Here is a 15,931-nt window from a genome sequence, read left to right as displayed (position 1 = left end):
CCTTTTGAACACGATGGCGAGATTCGTTTAGGCCCAAATTGCTCAAAAAAAAAGATCAAACCCTAGGTACATAAAAAATTCCTAAAACCCCAGATCTGCTTCCAAAGCAAAATTCTCAAAACAAGAACAGGTAGTTGCAGATCTGAAGCTCTGATACCATATAGGAGTTGAGAAAATACAACACCACAGGAGCCCAAATAATCTCTGCAAGTTGAAAAACTTGTTACAAGGAGAAGCAAGGAAGCAAATACAGAAAAACAAATACACAGAGAATATGCTCAAAAAGAGAGAGCTCAATATTCACAAAAATATGTAATGTGATTCTTACAATGAAAAGAAAGAACTCAACCTTTAATAGGTCAAGAAACCCTAAAAGGAAAAACCTAGGTTTGCACATAATAATTAAATAAAATAATTAATTATATGCACCTAAAGTTAGCTTAAGTGTAAAAGAGATAAAGGGAACTTAAATAATTAAACAAATATTGTTTAATTAATCAAGTAAATACCCGAATACTCTAACAGAAACCCAGTGTGGGAAAAACTTCGGTGGGATTTGTGACCCACAATATTCACTTACTGGCCAATAAGAGAATATTACTGCTTACAATAGGAGCCTACACATACAGGAAGGCCAAGTGCCTAGAGCTCACTACTTAGTTACAAAAGAAGTCACACTGACTGACAAAATTGGATTAAACTAATCCAATGTCTTGTACTGCTTCAGATCAGCATCTACTATGGTAGATTCAGTACCGGTTTAAGCTCTGCAATATACATAAACCCTTATCCAATAATTCCCATATTAGTTCTGCTACCTTCTTTTCATACTTCACATTTTTATTATTATGAAATGATCTACAATGATCTCATACATATATGAGTCATATTACAATCCTCCATGTCGGCTTACAAAAGATTTTACAATTAATTACAAAATACATTTATATAAAATTGTTGTCGGCCAAGGTGTCAATAATCAATCTTTTGGGTGCCGGTGAACTGTATGCCGGTGTAGAGTCTGTCTGTGCCTGAGTCTGCCTGCCGGTATCACATGATTGTAAGGTTTCCATCAATAACAATACCTTCAATCACCTACAATGTCTCATTGGAGTGTGCATTTGCCAACACAAACTTAATGGCTTCCTTCTAGAGTCTTCTCAAGCCTTTAATGGTTTCCCTTAAAGTCTTCAAACTTAATGGCTTCTTTCTAGAGTCTTCTTAAGCCTGTAATGGTTTCCCTCAAAGTCTTCAAGCATTTAATACTTTATCTTCCTTTTTCTCATGTAAATAAATTAATATTTATTTAAATACAATCCAAAATTCATATTCACATTTAAATAAATTAATATTTATTTAAATATCTATCCAAATGCAAATTACACCATTTAATTGAAATAAATGATTTTATTTTAATTGAAAATCCCAAAATTCCTCCCACTTGCATTCTCCTACAAAATCCAATTGCATGCCTAAACCTCTTCTAGATTCTTCTAACTCCTAATTAGCCTAATCCTATCCTAATCATTGTCACATTCCTAAATAATAGGAAGTCACTTCTCAAAAACCTCCAAAGTCTTCAATAACCATTAAAGGCTTTATGTCTTCAAATGGTTAACCTCTAAAGTCTTCCAAACCATTAAAGGTTCTTACATAACCATTTATGGTTAACTCACCTTTTACCTTTGGTTAGAGACTTTCCTCTAACTTAGCCATCCTTTTGACTCATGGGTCTCTTCAAAGCATTTATTTCTTTGACTAAGGTAACCATTTAACCCTTGCACATTCATTTATCCCTTGGATAAAAGGAATATCCATTAACCTAACCCTAACCCAACCCCCTAGGGTAACCATCATGTCCCCTCAAGCATTTAATGCTCCTTATCTCTCCTCTCAAGCCTCCTCATGGTGACACTTGTCAACATGGGATTGGGTTGAAAGTCACACATAGGTTGCATATCTTTCAATCCTAACCCTTGTTAAGATTGCTCAATCTTAACCCTTCGTTTCCCCATTTCTTCTATAAATAAAACCCTTCTCCTCAAGCAAAGGAGGAAGCATTAGAGTATTGTTGTTATACTAGTATTAGCATAGAGCTTTTTCATAGCATCACTATCTACACTTGCATAGCATTTGCTTATCATATTCAACCATCTTGAATCTCCATATGGCATCCATGGCTAGTGCTAAAAGTTGAGAGCTACACTCATGTGGAACTTGGAGAGGAGAGGAAAAAGGGAGGAGCAACTATGAGCATCTTGATTAGCATTTGGAGGAGTATAGTTTATCTATTCTATTTTTGTATGGTTTCTATTTCATGCTTAATATCTCTCTTGATATGCTTGTTTAGGATAATCTTTTGCTGCTAACACTAACGTTTGTTTCTTGTGCTCTTGTGTGTGTTGTCATCAAACAAATTTTCTAATCTTTTTTGCAAAGCATCAAACTCTATTGCTTCAACAAACATTCTCTTGTTCACATTCCCCTAGAGCTCAAAAGCAAGTCTTCCCCTGAAGACTCCACTCCATCTATCAATTTGATCAACATGTCTCTGCTGCTATAATAGGGGATAAAAATTATACACCCTCATCCCATCTACCCAAGGTTCATTTGGCAAACCAGGCCAATCCCTTGTACAAGCTAGTATGTAGAGAAGATAAGAAGAGATATAAAAACCTGACATTTCCACAAAATTACTCAACCCTTCATGAAGTCTTTCTGCAATTACCTGAGACCAATCAAGATACCTGTCACTAGATAACACCACCTAGATGAAAAAGTACATCCAATCTTCCCAGTAGAAAGAATGTGAGTTTCCCTTCACCCTATTCAGAAGTATAAAAATATCCAGCACCTCTGTGATGAAGTTCTCTCTACTCAGGGGTTTTGGAAGCCGTGACCCTCCTTTCTAAATTTTTAGGAGCCAATTCCTAGCAATAACACTCCTGTACTTATTCTTCTTTTCCAAGAAATAGGTATACGAGTTCCCAATGGTCCAGTCCTCATATTTGTCCTTATGTGGAATTCCCATTGTCGCCATTACCGTTTCTCTATTGATATTGACTAGCAGTTCACCATTACTAGTTCTGATAAATCTATTCTCTGTATCATACCTATTCATGCAAGCCATCACCAAATCCGGACATGGCGCGACAAGCAGAAAGGTAGTAGCTTCAACAAGACCGGTTTTCACTATTTTCTCCATCATTGAACCGGTTTGAGGGTTCTTGGCTCTCTCTAAGAAATCCCCTAAATCAACATGAACCAAGGAAGTGTCTTCTAGCTCTGGTAATATGCTCACTAGACACGAGGTCCGACCAAGCTTCGACAATATTGGCCTCATATTGCCTATCTATACTTCTAACCAAGAAACTCTAAAACAAGGCAGAATTCTACTCCAACAATTTAGAGATTTTCTTCCTATACTGATAAATCTTTAGAACTTAAAGAAACACAGCTTAGGAGGAGTCATCTGAACTTACCCGTTACCACCATGAAAACCGGAAACTTCCTTAGGAAATCAGAGCCAGTTTTACCTTTGGCGCCTCCAATTTGCTCAAGTATGGCAGCTGCAACCCTTACAAACTATGGAAATAAATTCATACCTTCCTTTTTATCAGATGGGAAAATAGCTATAAGGCCACACACATTTCATAATGATTTACTCAAGCGTGCGAAGTAACAGTTAAATGACTAAAACCTGACACCTTCTTAATTATCCATCACTTCCACACAAGTAGTTGATGCACTCATGATTACTTTCCATATTTTGAATTTTAAACTGTTGAATGAGGGAATATTCCTTCTTGCTACGCCACTTTCATTATCATAAAAAATCCTTAGAGTTAGTTTTGAAGTGAACTCATGAACCTTGAACCATTTGACCAAAAGTTCAACGGTTCAAGTTCATTTAGGAAGGACATCAATGAATGAGCGGCACACAACAATACTAGGAATGAGCATCAACAATGATTATTAAGCAGAAGCCTTGACCCATTTGAACCGCTTGAGATTTGGTTCAAATTTCAAGGTTGGAAACTAACTTAAAACATATAGACACGTGCTCGTTATACAACAATACAATGTCGCGACTCACAAAATACATTTTGAACCTTCAACCAATTAAGGTTCACGGGTTCAAAACTCAAGATGTAAAACAAAAACACACTTTCTCTCATGAAGACAAAGACCACTAATGACTTAAATTCTCTTTCTACCTTGAACCTATTGAACTTTTAGAAAGAGTTCAACGGTTCAAGTACGAAGGAGAACAAAAGGCCTGATGGAACTAAAGGTACAATAAGGCAACCCGCAAGTATGAACATCAAAAGAGAAAATTGTAGGGGGGACTAACATCGGCTCTAACTAGGGACTAGAACTGTGAAGGAACTAGAAATGAACTCCAAAATCTTTGGTTTTGCAAGAAAACTTTATTTAAAGACCTAAATAGAAACAAAAACAGAAAAGACACAAAACTATCGATCAACCAAATACTATATACAAAACCACGAGGGACTCTTGTTTATAGTTGATACAATTTCAAATCCTGACCATTATAGGTCAGAGGAAGAGTAGTACCATCCAGATATGCAAGTTTGAATGAATTTGGTCCTTTTACCTCATGAATCAAGAATGGTCCTTTCTAGAGCAATTCAAACTTTACACGTGCCCCTTTGGGTTCCCTTCTTCTGTCCCAGAGCAGTACTTGATCGCCTAGCATGAACTTCCATGGCCTTTCCCGCTTGCCAAATATATTCTTCACCCTCATTTGGTGCTCTGTTATCCGGTCCACTAATTTATCCCTTTCTTCATCAATTCTCATCAAATGCATAATCCTCTTTTCTAGAGAATTCTGAAAATAAGCATCTTCAATGAGAGTTTGTAACCTAGTAGCTACTAGTTCCAAAGCAAGTGCTACCTGAGCGCCTACACCATAGACCAGTTCAAACGGTGACATCCCGATAGACCTCTTTGGTGATGTACCATCAGCCCAAAGGGCTTCATACATCTTTTTATGCCAATCCTTGAAGTTTTCACTCACTAATTTTTTCATGATATTTATGAGGTTTTTATTACTGGATTCAGCTTGCCTATTTCCCTGAGGATAATAATTAGAAGAGCAAGCAAGAGATATTCCATGGTCATAGAAAAATAAAGAAATCTTGGCAAAAGAGAAATTAGTAGCATTGTTAGCCATAATTTTTAGCGAGACCCCAAATCGAACCAGGATGTTCTCTTTCAGAAAGTTACAAACAACCTCCGAGGATGTCTTCCGTACCGCGATGGCCTCAACCCATTTAGTAAAATAGTTTGTAGCTGTCAATATATGGGTGTGTCCCGCACTAGAAGTAGGTGTCAGAGGGCCAATAAAATCCAAACCCCATTGCTTGAAGGGTTCATCCATAACCACGGGTCAGAGTGGTAATGCGGCAAGTTGCGGCTTACTTGTGAACAACTTACATTTTTCACACTTGGCCACCCATGCATACGTGTCCCTGAACATCCCTGGCCAGTAATAACAATTCTTTAAAATTTTGTAGGCAGACACTATTGAAGAGAAATGGCTGCCATAGGCTTCATCATGAAATGTTTTTAACACAGACTCCTGAAGCAATTTATCGACACAGCGCAAGAAGGTCCCATCCAATCCCCTCTTATATAATACATCACTAAAAATGACATACTTAGCAACTTTTAATCTCAAGTTCATCTTCTCTTTTGAAGAAAGATGTTCTGGGAATTCCGCATACGTCAAGTAATAAGCGACATCTACAAACTAGGAATCTTGAAGACCAACAAACAAGACTAAGGGCAATTCCTTTGTCACTTCCTCTTTACTCTCAACAATTAGCTTGCACAAGCCCTGCCCTCTTAACAATTTTGTGGGCCTAATATCTAAATTGAACTCCTGGATTTTTGACACCCAGGAGGCTCTATTATTCATCCCTATGTCTTGTTGTGTCAATATACTCTTGACTGATGAATGAGGCACATAAACGATTTTGTGGAATGGAGAATATAATACCTAAACTCCTTTACAGCCTTCAAAACTGCATATGCTTGCTTTTCCATTATTGAATACTTCAATTCATGTTTTTTTAGTGGTACACTCATGAATGATATCGGGACTTCATCATTATCTTCATTCTTCTGTAATAAAATTCCTAACATAGTGTGCTTTGAGGCATAACAGTAGATAACAAAATCTTTACTAAAATCAGGATTAACCAGAACAGGTGCATGACCAATAGCATTCTTTATTGACTCGAAGGCTTTCTTCCCTTCCTCATTCCATTTAAAAGGTTTTTTTTCACTCATCAAATTCACAATATACTTGGTAGTCTCCACAAAATCTGGGATGAACCTCCTCAGAAAATTTACCTATCTGAAGAAGGATCTAACGACATTCCTACTTGATGGTAGAGTTAGCTGTTGAATTTCTCTTACCCTCTCAGGCTCTATTTTCACCCGTTCGTTAGAAACAATATGACCAAGCAACTTACCCTATGTGACTCCAAACACCAACTTCTTCGGGTTCAAGGATACCCCATGCTCGCGGTACCTTTGTAACACTTGTCTTAGGTCCCGCGGGTGATGCTTTCTTCTTTTGGAGAATACTGTTAAGTCATCCATATATACAACAATAATAATATCCTTTAAGTGACCGAAGGATAAATCCGTAGCACGCTGAAATGTCACTCTTGCATTAATAAAACAGAAAGGCATTCGATTATAGGAAAATGTGCCCCAGGAAGTAATAAAGGTAATTTTATGTTGATCATTGTCCTGAACACTGACATGATTATATCCCAAAAATCCATCAAGCATGGACATCATCTTTGATCCTGAAACTGTGTAGAATATGGTCCTGATTTAGATTTCTAAAATCTACACAGATCCTTGTTTCTCCAAATTTTTTTCTTACAGGTACGATATTAGCTATCCATGTAGAATGATGGATGGGACATATAATCATGGCTTTTAACATCTTATCCACTTCTTGAAATATAACCTCGGCTACTTTTGGATTGAAGCTTCTAAGCTTTTGCCAGAAAGGACTTACTCCAGGTTTCAGGGGAATCTGATGCTGGAATTTTCCATCTCTGAATTTTTTAAGATCGTCATAGCACCAAGAAAACATGTCCTTGAACTCCAACAAGAGACTCGGGAACATCTCCTTTTCTGCAGGCATACAACACTTTCCTAGATTAATGTATTTAGGCTCATCCTCAATACCGATGTTGATCTTTTCGTAACCCCCAATATCCTGAACCTCTAGAGATTTATCACCTTTGTTCTTTTTGTAGGCATCATGATGATCAAATAGACGCTCCAATGAAACCAATCCTTTAGGGATCTTGTTTCCTTTCAACTACATGATTCCATCAGGCAGCTCCTTTGCTCATTCTAGTGAGAATTCTTTGCACTCTCCATCTGAACCTTCAAAATATATGGCATAAAACATGTCTACACTTTGCATAAAGTTATTTATTTGTTTGTCACTTTCAAATACCTGTCAAAACTCAGAGTTGTCTAGGACACTAGGCCGATATATCAACTCTACCCTGTAAATATCATCAATACATTCAGGATGTGGGACAAGTAATGAAGTTGAGACTGCTAATGAATCTGCCTTTGAATTCAATCCCCTGGGTATTACTTCAATGGAAAATGCATCAAAATCTTTGATTTCATCCCAAACCCTATTCTGATAGTGTTTCAATCTTTCATTTTTAACATTAAACAACCCTCTAACCTATTTTACAATAAGTTCAACATCTCCTTTAACCCACAAGAGTTTCACTCCCAACCTCTTCGCTTTAGCTAAACCTAACAAAAAAGCCTCATACTTAGTCATATTGTTGGTATTTTTCAATTCTAATTTAAAAGAGAAAGGAATATGGTTACCAGAAGGTGGGATTAACACTACCCCTGCACCTGAACCCGACACTGCATAACTACCATCAAACTCCATTAACCATAGGCTTTCTTCTCCCTCGGGTTGTGATGGACCTTCCACTAACTCATTATCAGACAAAATCATGTAGTTTCCAAATTGACAATCATGATATAGAATTTGAGCTCTTGGCTCATCAGAAGGGAAAACAATGAATTTAGACTTCGGTTCAGGCTGCAGAATGACTCGCTATTTTCCAACGGGGATTGTAGCTTGAGACCTATCCATTTTAATTTTACCACCTAAATCCCTACAGAAAGTATGACTTAGCAACATGCCATAGCTAGCTGGGTTGTCAGCTATCAGAATAGTCAACTTAGATCTTTTATTTGGGTGGGAAGCAAGAACTACTTGAGCATCCTTAATTTGACCTAGCAAAGGAATTTGTTTTGAAACCATAGAATAGCATGTGCCAAATTTTTTTGTCAAGGACGACCCTAATGCTTTAGCCACTGCAGAAGGCATAATATTGTCAGATGCACCTGAATCTATAATACAATTATTCAACTTGTGACCATTTATGAATAATGATGTGTAAAAGGGTTTTGGTTTTGACTCAAGGGAAGGTACAAAATAATCAGTTTGAAGAGTAGTTATTTCAGGCATCTTTTCATAAGCCGCAGGGTGAACTAATTCATTACAATGTGAGGGCAATGTGGCATTTACCAATTGTTGTGTCCCATTGGCCCGTTGTACATTATTCTCTTTTACAAATTGTATGAGCCTATCTAGTTATTTAGGATTTAGCTTAAGGTACTCGACAGGTGTAATTTGAATTTGAGAAGATTTGCAAAATTCTACAATATCAAATGAACTCTCTTTTTCAACAGACTTTAAAGATGGAGGTTCTTGCAATTTTTTATTATTGTTATAAAATTTTGGGTCAATCCCCTTACCTTTGAAAGCCACAGCTGACGATGAAAAAGCACCTTGAGGTTTTACATTTTGTTGATTTCTTGTGAGCACAGCACATGAAGGTTCTTCTAAAGTAACCAAAATATCACCTCCTCTTTCCGAATCTGACTCATACTCAACGAAATGGATTTCAGAGTCGCCAGGTTGCTTTAAATATTCTTCTTCACCCCACTCATTTGAGGTATCTTTAGAATTCATCAATTGTGCATAGCGCACCATTTTAGGAAAGGAACTACCATCATGTTCATCGGTGAGATGAAAAACACACATACTCCCTTTAGGTGGTGGTGCCTCAATTGCTAATCTTTGCTGAGCAAGGGGTAATTGCAGAGTCTAGTTCCCATAGCCCAAAGACTGATTTGTATTCCTCATGGGCACGTCTTGATAGGGAGATGGGTATGAGGTACTGGCTTTAGCCAATTGTCTTTTAAGAGTAATCACATCATTCATTAGTCATTGGATTACAGGGTCAGAAGAAGTAGAAGGTTGAGCAATGGGTGTCTATACTTCTCTTTTCCATTTACCTATCATGATTAAATCATCTTCCAACTCAATTCCAAGTGTTTTGGCAGCACTTAAATCTACAATCCTTTGCCTGCGAATCAGGAAACCTATTTCTGAAGGCATAGAATTAATAAAGAAACACTTTAGATTATCATCTAAGGGCTTTTGATTAACTGGAATTTTATGCACAATCCTATCAAATTTTGCTACAAAGTCCCTCATAGACTCCAGGATTTCTTTCTTTAACTGGGCCAATTGAGCCAGGAGAGAATGTTCATTTTCAGCCACTTTGAATCTTGCCTCAAACCTCATTTTTAGATCTTGCCAAGTTGTTATCACACTATTTGGTAGGTGATAGAACCAATCTGTTGCTACTCTAGTTAGTGTCTGGACAAACAATCTTACAGCAACATCTTCATGTTGAACCGCAATTATCCCACAAGCCACATTGAATGCATTTAGGTGCTCATCAACGATGATTTTTCCATCCCCACTAAATTTTGGTAGGTGATCTCTAGCACCTTTGGGTAAGGGATTGGGATTTAAACCTAACTTCAATGGACCTACAACAACCCCCCAAGGATTATTTACTGCCATTGGAAGTATGATATTGAGTGGAGTTGGGTTGATTATATTTGGTAAAGCAATACCATGCAAGGTCAGAGCTTGACAAACTGAGGACACAAGAGATGATGGTGATGGGGAAGGAGGCCTACTTCTTGCTCTTCTTTGAGGTGAAAAAGTGGGTTGAAAATTTAGGTTTTGTAACTCCTGAAAGATAGAATCAACTACCCCCTCCCTTCTTTGGGACCTAGTATATCTCTTCATCTCCAGTCTTGCAATTAGGTGACTAGTCTTATAATTCAACTCCCCAACAGAGTCGCCAAAAATTTGTTGGTAAACAGATTTGTCCCTTTTCTGAAATCTTAATAATTATCTTCCTTAAGAAAAGATATAACTCTATTTTGCCCTTTATAAAAAGAAACAAACTACCAATAGTTGGATGAATTAATTAAAATTCAACCTCTGCATTAGAGGGAAACTCCTCATATGATTTGCAATGAATTTATTATATAAATGAAATGCTAATACTTTTTACCAAAAAGCATTGAAAGGCTTCAACATTCATCCATCAACACAAATAAATGCCTCCAAACTAAGAGCAAAGAAATCTTTTAAAAGAATTTAATGAGAGCTCAGAGACTCCGATTCACAAACATGCTCACTTTATAAATTCAAAGCATAGCAGAAGCTCAACAATACCGAAGGCCAATCGATACTCTCTCGTGCCTCACAGGGAAAGAGGGATCAAGCAAATCAATATGTATGAGTCTTCTAACAACTAATGATAACCATGAATTGAGAAAAACACAGAGATAATTGATCATAGAATGATACCATGCCCATAGAAATTTACTCAAGAAAGATTACTAATCTTCAAACACACAGATTCAAAGACTGCATAACATAGCACTTTATTGATCATCAATCATTCTGTTTTCAGACAATTCATAGAAAAACAAAAATATTATCTGCTGCACCAAAAAAAAAATCACAGTTTTTTGGAACCCTTACAAAGACAAGCTTTTCAACTTAAGTAGCCTCTAGGCTTATTGTTTTACATAACAAAATTACATTTTACTTTAACCAAATTTAAAGAAACCATTTACTATAATAGGAAAGAAAACTAAATCAACAGCCACTGTGAGGCTGACGCCTCATTTTTGGATTAACTATGCTTCCACTATGGTAGAAGAGGTTATGGATCTGTCCTACTTTGCCGTAGAGCCATGCCATTCTAGATGCGCCGCCGAGAAGTTCAAGATGACCTAAAAATAAGGAAGACCAATGTGTTGAATCCTTTGCTTCCACACCTCCTTATCCATGTTCACTTGTACCATTTTTGCGTTGTGTACCTCCAAATGATCAGAACAGACTATGAGCATCGATTCGATCCTTGCCACCTTTGAGAAGTCATCCGTGGTCAAATATTTTGTCATCTGAATGAATTGAATTCTTTCTTGAAAAATCTTGGTCATATCTACAGTTGCCTTAATTGTCTTGGCACCCTCTTTCATGAGCTGGATGTCAATGCACTTGAGATCCTTCTGTATTGTATCGATCAAGTCTGTCAATCCTCTGAGCAATTTGGTGGACTCTTCGTGACCTTTTTTAATGATTGAGTTGCGCCACTCCACATTCTTCCTTGATACATACAATACATTATCGTCCAAACTTTCTACTGGTTTTTCAGCCAAGAACTTCATCACCCCATATTTCTGTATATTATTCATTTGTGCAAGGACTGCCACCCATTTGATTCTTTCTTTCTCCCAAGCCACCATTTATAGCTCTAATTCCTTGTTGAGAGTCTTGACATCTTTATAAACTTTTACTAGACTAACGATATAATATGATCCCTATTGCATAATAAGATCCAACCATTTATTGAACATTTCTGTAACTACTCTGTTCCTTTGAACCTGGTCCAACATCTTCTAATTGGTCGGAGATTTGGGATCAAATGATATCAGTATCTGTGACAAAGGTTCAGGATTTGGACTATGGATGGCATTGATATACTCAGCCATCAGAGTAACAACTTTCTTCAATTCCCTTTTGGCTTTTTCATCTTTCCATGTTCTTGAAATTATTCTTTTTGTGGATGATTCCAAATGCTTAACATCCACGACACGCGAAGCAACTCCCAAATCTATCTTTTCAACTGTGAAATCTTCCTCAGTAGCTTTGTTTGCATCCTTCCCTGGAATTGGTTTATCTATCTCAACTGTTTAGTGACCTATTACTTCATCTACTTCAAGTATTGTTTGCGTCTTGAGTTTCTTTGACTTTGATGCCTTTTCCAAACATATGCTGACCATGTCTTCCATAGGGATTGTAATCGGCACTACACTTCATTTCTTTCCAATAGCAACTTCCAACCATCGTAATGTGCTTGTAGGATCTTTAGGTGGAGGATTTGTCTGTATATCGGGTCAAGTAACAACAACCATGGTGTTCATGGGGTCTTGTCGGCTTTCATCTTCCTTGCTTGTGTCCATTTCCTACATTTCAGGTTCATCCAGATTCTGTGGAACCATTGTTTCCTCTATCTCTTCACTAGGGTCTAGGTCTACAACAACCTATTTCAATATGGGCTCCCTACTCTTCTTCTTACTCCTAGACCGAGTTACTCGAGCAACTGTGAGACTTGATGGTGACTTCTTTGACCTCCTAGGTTGGATTTTTTCAACAATAGGGCTTGAAACACCTGCAACATTAACAATTTCATTAGTGGAAGAAATGGGAGATTGAGTCACAATGTGTGAATCAATTCTTAGTTCACGCGAGGACATGTGAGATCCCTCCTTAAACTTTTGATTTCTGAACCATCTTTATGTTCTTCTTACAATATTGAAGGTTCTAGTTTGAATATTGTCATCCTCCTTTTTATTCCAATCAATCTCTGGAATTGGTTTTCCTTGAACCTCTATGTCGAACTCAAGATCAAGGACATCTTCCCTTGTATCTTCTGATACTCCAAATATATTAATCGAAAGCTTCATGGTAATTATTTGTTGCAAAGTGAACCTTGACCACAGTCTTTTCCTTACCTCATATTCATCACTGCAATTCTCCCAGTAATCTTCCAACTAAGGCTCATGGCAAAAATGGTTATCTGCATTTAGGTTTTCAATGGCATAACCTCTACTATCAAACTTTTGCCTTGCCACATATGGCTGCAAGTTCATCCTCTTGAATTCTAATTCCAGATTCAGGGCATCAGACACAGATTTGCAGCTATAGTATCTGAGTTCAACAAGGAGCACTACTCCAAACTCGCCCTTTGTTCCCAATCTCTTATCAATGTGAGCTAGCTGCCTGCTCACCTCTATAAGTACATAGTTGTCGAAATAATACCTAGGCAGCTTGAATGGTTGACCCTCAAAACTACCTACCCGCAGGTAAGTAAACCTAGGAAATTGAATAAAGAAACTACCATATATGCTTAGGAACTCCATTGCTTCAACATACATTCTCTTGTTCACATTCCCTTGGAGCTCAAAAGCAAGTCTTCCTGCAAAGACTCCATTCCATCTATCACTTTGCTCAACATGTCTCTATTGTTGTAATAGGGGATAAAAATTATACACCCTCATCCCATCTACCCAAGGTTCATTTGGCAAACTAGGCCAATCTCTTGTTCAAGCTAGTATGTAGAAAAGATAAGAAGACATATAAAAACCTAACATTCCCACAAAATTATTCAACCCTTCATGAAGTCATTTTGCAATTACCTGAGACCAATCAAGATACCTGTCACCAGATAACAACACCTGGACGAAAAATTACATCAAATTTTCTCTGTAGAAAGAATGTGAGTTTCCCTTCACCCTGTTCAGAAGTATCACAATATCCCGCACTTCTATGATGAAGTTCTCTCTAGTCAGAGGTTTTGGCATCCGCGACCCTCCTTTCTGAATTTTTAGGAGCCAATTCCTAGCAATCACACTCCTGTACTTATTCTTCTTTTCTAAGAAATAGGCATGCAAGTTCCCAATGGTCCAGTCCTCATATTCATCCTTGTGTGGAATTCCCATTGTCACCATTACTGTTTCTCTATTGATATTGACTAGCAGTTCACCATTACTAGTTTTGATGCATCTATTATCTATATCATACCTATTCATGCAAGCCATCACCAAATCTGGACATGGCACGACAAGTGGAAGGCAACAACTTCAACAAGACCGCTTTTCACCATTTTCTCCTTCATTGAACCAGTTTGAGGGTTCTTGGCTCTGTCTAAGAAATCCCCTAAATCAACATGAACCAAGGAAGTGTCTTCTAGCTCTCGTAATATGCTCACTAGACACGAGGTCCAACCAAGCTTCGACAATATTGGCCTCATATTGCCTATCTATACTTCTAACCAAGAAACTCTAAAACAAGGCAGAATTCTACTCCAACAATTTAGATATTTTCTTCCTATACTGATAAATCTTTAGAGCTTAAAGAAACACAATGTAGGAGGAGTTGTCTGAACTTACCCATTACCACCATGAAAACTAGAAACTTCCTCAAGAAATCAAAGCTAGTTTTACCTTCGGCGCCTCCAATTTGCTCAAGTATGGCAGCTGCAACCCTTACAAACTATGGAAATAAATTCATACCTTCTTTTTGATTAGACGAGAAAATATCTATAAGGCCACACACGCTTCATAATGATTTACTCAAGTGTGTGAAGTAACAGTGAAATGACTAAAATCTGACACCTTCTTAATTATCCATCACTTCTGCACAAGTAGTTGATGCACTCATGATTACTTTCCATATTTTGAATTTTAAACTGCTGAATGAGGGGATATTCCTTCTTGCTGTGCCACTTTCATTATCATCAAAAAGCCTTAGAGTTAGTTTTGAAGTGAACTCATGAACCTTGAACTGTTTGACCAAAAGTTCAACGATTCAAGTTCATTTTGGAAGTACATCAATGAATGAGCGACACACAACAATACCAGGAACGAACATCAACAATGATTATTAAGTAGAAGCCTTGACCCATTTGAACCGCTTGAGATTTGGTTCAAAGTTCAAGGTCGAAAACTAACTTAAAACATATAGACACGTGCTCATTATACAACAATACAATGTCGTGACTCAGAAAAGACATTTTGAACCTTGAACCAATTAAGGTTCACGGGTTCAAAACTCAAGACGTAAAACAAAAACGCACTTTCTCTCACGAAGACAAAGACCACTAATGACTTAAGCACGGTTTGAACCTTGAACCTATTGAACTTTTAGAAAGAGTTCAATGGTTCAAGTACGAAGGAGAACAAAAGACCCAACGGAACTAAAGGCACAATAAGGCAACCCGTAAGTATGAACATCAAAAGGGAAAATTGCAGGGGGGACTAACACAAGTCTAATACAAACCTATGGTGCATGCACTTGCATGAAGACAAGTGCACAAATTAATAGGAAATAACATAAGGACACAACTAAACTGGCTCCAAAAAGGGTTTTTAAAACTCATGTTATTGACTTTTCCAAAAAAAAATTCAAAAAATCAAAGTCATAGCTAAATCTGCTGATCACGATCAAGGATCTGTAATTTTTGAAAAAAATTGTATTATTGACTTTTCGTGTTATTGACGTGCAATTTTGGAGCCAGTTTAGCCGCAACCATGACATAATTCTATTGCTAAAGTGTACCTAGAAATCCACAATGGGACTTTAGTTATTGAAAATCCATCCCATATCCTTATGTAATGTCCGTACATTGGTATTGCCATTATAATCTCTTCCTTTTCTTATGTATAACATGAGACGCAAATCATCAAGTTCCTGCCAATATCATGGTTAGTTTAGAGTAGGAAATAGAAAAGCATTTGTAATGATGTATTATTAGTTATAACATAATTTGAAATATATTTGTTACTTGTAGATGGCATTCAACATGCAATATATCTGGATGCTAATTCAAGTATATAATGTAGTGTTAACGTTCTTAAATGTTGATGTAGTTGTAGTTAATGCCTCAAAATAATT

The sequence above is a fragment of the Cryptomeria japonica genome, chromosome 8 (assembly GCF_030272615.1).
Source record: "Cryptomeria japonica chromosome 8, Sugi_1.0, whole genome shotgun sequence".
Lineage (NCBI taxonomy): Eukaryota > Viridiplantae > Streptophyta > Pinopsida > Cupressales > Cupressaceae > Cryptomeria > Cryptomeria japonica.
Note: the sequence above shows the minus strand (reverse complement) of the source record.